Consider the following 5604-nt stretch of genomic DNA (forward strand, 5'->3'; position numbering starts at 1 on the left):
TTACTTGGCTGAACGACTGAGCACAAATAGCTCTTCTAACCTTTTTAAGGTATTTTAGCAAGGAAAATGGCAACGCCTATTCAATCTCCTGCACAGATCAAAAGTGTTAATTACAAGCTCTTCCAAGGCTTGGCATTAAGGAAGTAAACCCTTTTGTTAGTAATCCAAGGACCTCAGATGGGTTGAGCTTGCCGCCACATTTTTCTGATACAATTATTGTAACATCGCAATATCAAACCTTTACTAGCTTCAGGGGACTATTTTCCATACCGCTTTTGAGAAAAACGTTGTGTAATGTGCGAGGTTTTTTTTTTTCTTTGGGCTTACTATTCTCGTTTAGAGGGTTCAGTTCATTAAGCGGACATAGGCCGCGGTCAATAAATATGAAACAAAAGTCGATATGCCCTCCGAGGACCGACAAAAAAGCTGGTCTGACAACAACCTATCAAACATAGTTTTTGTCATCATTTTGGTAGCGCAAAAATAATTGCATCATCAACAGAGGGAGCCATGAGTTGAAACGCGAGTTTGGTTTTGAAAATACCGTTTTTGGGGCCCCACCACGCTGTTGCAATCACTGAAGGCAGGCGCGAGAGTGAAGGCGCTACAAGTACAAGTGAAAGCGAGTCAAGGAGATCTGTGTATTAATTTGATGACATGTTGAGACAAGTATGTCAGGTTTGAGGAAGAAAAGTTCTGTAGGTTCCGACTAACTGAATGGTGTGTGAATCCAGCAGTACGCGTCTTCGACTTTGGGCCGACAGCGGCGTTTCAATTCATTGCAAAGAATGACCTACATTTTGCATTTGCTTGCGATGGGATTGCCCCGCTGTTTCGAAGAGTTGCTTGTTTGCGGCACTGTCAGCGTTCGTGACATCTCTTCGCAGATATGTGGATTAAACGTGCGACGAATCGAGAGCAAGGGAATAGCAGAAAGCAAGATGAGTGAGTCGCCTTTCTCTTGTTTTCGCTCTTACCTGTGGCTGGAATATATTTGTGCGTACAGCTGCGATGTTTTTTTATCACCAGGATTTTGTGTGGTGTGGTTATTGTCTTGCTCGTTTCTACGATACCCACGCCAAAACCTGACCCCCCCCCCCCCCCCCCCCGCTCAACCGCCAACCAGACACATCAATGATAAAACGCCGCCCCCCCCCCCCCCCCCCCCATTGCGAATGACCCGCTTATTACACACACCCGCCCCCCTCTCACCCGCCCACCACACAGATCAATGATCAAACTCGCCCCTCTCCCTATATATACAAAGAGGACGAAAAACTCTGATTTACACTCGTGAAACACTAACAAGAGAGTCTTTAATTGCATGAATGAGATGAGACCATTTTCAGTTTTAACAGAGTTAACAATAAGTTGAATAACATTAACAGTTTTAGCACAGTTATTCACAAAACCAACAACAAAAATGGAAAACTAATTAACACATCATATACGAAAGTTGAAACTCACTTCACATTAGTTGAAACTAAGTTTTTTTGTTTTGTTTTTTAACTCCATTTGGTAATGGATCATTGCATGGATGTGTGCATATCATTTGTGATTGGAGTTCGAGATGAGAAAGGTTATTTTCTCATGACAAACTGCACATTTGAAAAAGAGCAGTTGTTGAAAATAAAAGGCTGAGCTTGGTTCTGTTGCTGCTGTTGCGAAACAAGATGAACCGGGGTTGTAGGAGGCAAGTCAAACTCCCCGAAGAGTTCGTCCAGGTCAACCCCTCCAATTTCCTGTGAAATGATGTCATCATCTCTGAAAAAACAAAGTCCCGCAAATGATTTGACCGACAGTACTTTATTCAGGAACATGAATGTTTTTAGGTACCAGAAGATGGAGATGTTTTTCTTTATTAACAATATGCATTTCTGTTCACAGTTCAGTTCTATTTCTAAGCTGTTTAATATTTGCATTGCTTAAAAAGTTTAACTTAAAACTAAAAGTTTAAATGTTATGGATTTCTTGCACACAATCTGTACATCACTACATGATATGCATATATATATAATGTAAGTTCTGCAATCATACTATTCCTATGAGTCATAATTATAGTGCATGGTATTGGTATGGGTATGGTATTGAATAAGTTGCTTACCATACATTTGTGTGAAAGAGGGAAAGAGAGGTGAATTTTGTTGAAGAGGCTGGTGGTCTAAAATATTGTATTTTTCAATCTGTTTTAGTGTGTCTGGTTTTAGTGTATTTGATTTGGTCTTGTGTTCCAAAAGAATCTCTTGGTCGCTGCCAAAGCCTTTCACAGCCAGGGTGGAGCTTCTTGATGTACTTGTCAAAACTTTTGACGGGACATAACAGAGAACCTGGGATCTCTGGCATGATACCGGAAAATATTTCCTTGTCATTTTGTCGTCTGTTTTTCATGAGTTCGTCTTCAACTTTCGTTACAAATTTACGTCCAAATTCATCTTCCATAATGTTGAAGGGTTTTTTGAACATTTTTGTCATGTTTTCTTCACCTCGCCTGCAAAAATACAGTCGAATGTCCATTTGGACTTTGTTTGCAAGTCCATGAGGGGTGTCTGAGGAAAACAACATGTGGTTGTACAGTTTTTGCAGGTCATCCCCATTGATTTCGGGATAGTGTGTGATCTCACCTTTTCCCATCTGCTTCAGCTCTCGCATCGCTGTTCCAAAGCTCACCGTCGCTCCTTTAAAAGAGCTGTCCCTGAGGATGTCAATGTTCTTCTTTTCTTTTAAGAAACGGCTGATCCCATAACGCAGGGAGGACAAAGTGGTACTTTTGTAATGTTCCCCCGTCTCATTTCTCGCGTCAATGTAGAAATGGGCTAGTACCTGATTGAGATGCTCATCTGGGAACATCTCGAAGGAAACTTCTTGTCCCGTTTCAGCCAGGTAGGATCGCAGCGTTTTTACAGCTACATCAGTGGCCTTGTTAGTGTTTGCGGGCGTGAGCAATTTTTTCTTTGTCTCAATTTCTTCGCCAGTATGTGATGCAAATCTATTCGTCGCCATGATTGCGTTGATAGCTTAAAACGCAGACGGTGTGTCATAGATCACCGTTGTTTGTTTGTTCTTTTTTTTGTAATGCACCATTGTAATCTTGTCAATAAATGTGTCTCTCCGTTACATCGCCCTCCTATCATGCCTCCCCATCTCTCTACCCCCCCCCCCCTTTTTCAGTGGTAACAATTTCTTTGACGCGATCGAGTTCGAGCGTTGAACCCATGTTTGGGTGAAAGGTCACAGAAACTTCGTGTTGTGCGGCGACGGAGTTTCGTTACAGATCTGGTTTCTCATTGACTCTTTATTTTTCCTCGGATTTTTCACTCTTCTTGCCCGGCTTTGTTGGAATGTTCTTTGCGTTGTATTTGTTGTTTTCTTATTTGCGCTTAGTTTATAGATAAGTCTTGGCGTAGAAATCTGCTGCACGGGTCAGAATGTCAGGGGTCAATCAGTTTGACTTACCAGTTCGTATATCTCCGATCGTCTGCGACTCGAAACAGAGATCTTTATACACACACTCAGTGACTTTGTAAGTGAAAAAAATATATGGCTAGGTTTCATTTGTTTGCGAGAAGGTTCACTTCCTTTCATATCGTAGTGTTTTGTTTTGTTTACGGTTATGGTCTTTCATTTTGGAAGCAATGAGAAGAGCCGATGAACCCCCGAGCGTTTCTATTGGGTTTGGTTTTGAATATCCATGTAACCTGCTTTCTGTAACTATGGTAACTGGGGATTTATTCCCCGGGGAACATGACATTTATTTCCCAGATGCTTGTGAATGAAAACTCGTGAAAATGATGACAATCTTGCTTATCCATTACCCTCGATAATAAAGATGTTGTCTTGTCTTGTCTTGTCTTGTCTTGTCTCTCTCTAGTGCAATCCCCCTTTTATCCGCACAGGTATTTCTACAGAACTTAAAAAAACGCGATGAAGGTACTGCTCACGTGAGCACACTGCATACTGTCTTTTAGAGCGGGAAAAAGACCAAAATTTGCAGCGAGGAAAATTCTCACACTTCAGACACCGGTGAGTACTTTCCTTCTTCCTAGTCACGTTATAATCGCACTCCATGCGCGAACTTGATTACTTCTTTGCATCAAAGAGTATCTCGATGTCAATTTTGTTCTTATGGAAATTCACCGCTATTCAGTACATGATAACAATGGCATGCTAGACACAAGCAGGCGTTGTTGCCAGCAGATTGAATCATGGTATGCTGAACGGTCTTTTTGTTTTTCAGTGCGAAATCCAATGGCATTCAAAATTTTAATTTGTTATAATTATGTGTGATTTTTTTTAACTGCTTGGGTAGTGTGCTGTGTGTGTGTGTGTGTGTGTGTGTGTGTGTGTGTGTGTGTGTGTGTGTGTGTGTGTGTGTATTGTGTGTCAAAGTCAAATAGCAATATCTACAGCTGTTGGTTCTTCTGCACTGTTAATGATATAAACACCATATCCATCACTGCTAGTCCAGCCGCATTTAAATAGAGTATAGGAACATGCAAAAAGGCAGATAAACACTGACCTATAATAACATACAAGCCATGGTATGTGGTGTCACAATATGAAGTGATAACCGATTGAAAGTCCGTAACACTCAATCCATATGACTAATTGTTAGGGCGTTCAGTTTATTTATATCTGCATGTAAACCGTATTGTACACATAAACAATTAACCAGTGCCATATGCCCCTAGTATTTATTCATAACCTATGAAAAGGTAGTCTTTAATGATTCAATAAATGCCTCTGTGGCATTTTTCTCGTGTCCTGCTGTCTTAGTATTTTGTGTGATCTTACCCATGCATGAATTATATATGACTATGTAATGTTACCCGCTATTACGAGTTAGTCGTGTGACAGAGAGTTTTCTTGCACACGAGACTGTAGATGTCTCACGACGGCGTAGCCGAAGTGAGACAGCAGCAGTCGAGTTAGAGCTGAAGACGAAGCCTCAATCGCCAAAGCGTCACCTATCTGTAGGTCCTGAGCATCGGATGTACGTTGATACGTGGTGAGATCCGCACGGAACTGTCTGTGCAACTTTTTCTAGTCACAGGTGTAAGGTTCGATCTTTTCTTTTCTCTATGTACGTAGCAAAGCGTTTCGCCATTTTCGGTTTTCGTTGCAGACGACGATAGTGAAAGTAGTACCTATTGTTTTGTTTTGACCTTTCGTATTCAGGGTTCTTAGGCCAAAAAAAAAAAATAGGTCTGTTTACGGTAACATAGGCCAAAAAAATAGGGTCGGTAGGTCGAGATTTTTTTATTTAATTTTTTAATTTTTGTTTCCTTCCAAAAAACCATATTTTTACGTTATTTTGCAAAAAAAAAAAGAGATTTTTTTTCTTTTTTTTTTCCCCAATGCCAAAAAAAAGTCTAGGGTCGCGCGAAAAAACTAGGGTCGGTCGGGTTACCGTAAACAGACCTATTTTTTTTTTTTTGCCTTAATTGAAGCTTGGTAAAGGGAGCTTGTCGTGTAAGTGGAAAGTTGACGAAGCTTTTGAAAACAGAAATTGAATGAACTCGACTGCTGCTGTCTCACTTCGACTACGCCGTCGTGAGACATCTACAGTCTCGTGTGCAAGAAAACTCTCTGTCACACGACTAACTC

The sequence above is a fragment of the Littorina saxatilis genome, linkage group LG8 (assembly GCF_037325665.1).
Source record: "Littorina saxatilis isolate snail1 linkage group LG8, US_GU_Lsax_2.0, whole genome shotgun sequence".
NCBI classification, from domain to species: Eukaryota; Metazoa; Mollusca; class Gastropoda; order Littorinimorpha; family Littorinidae; genus Littorina; species Littorina saxatilis.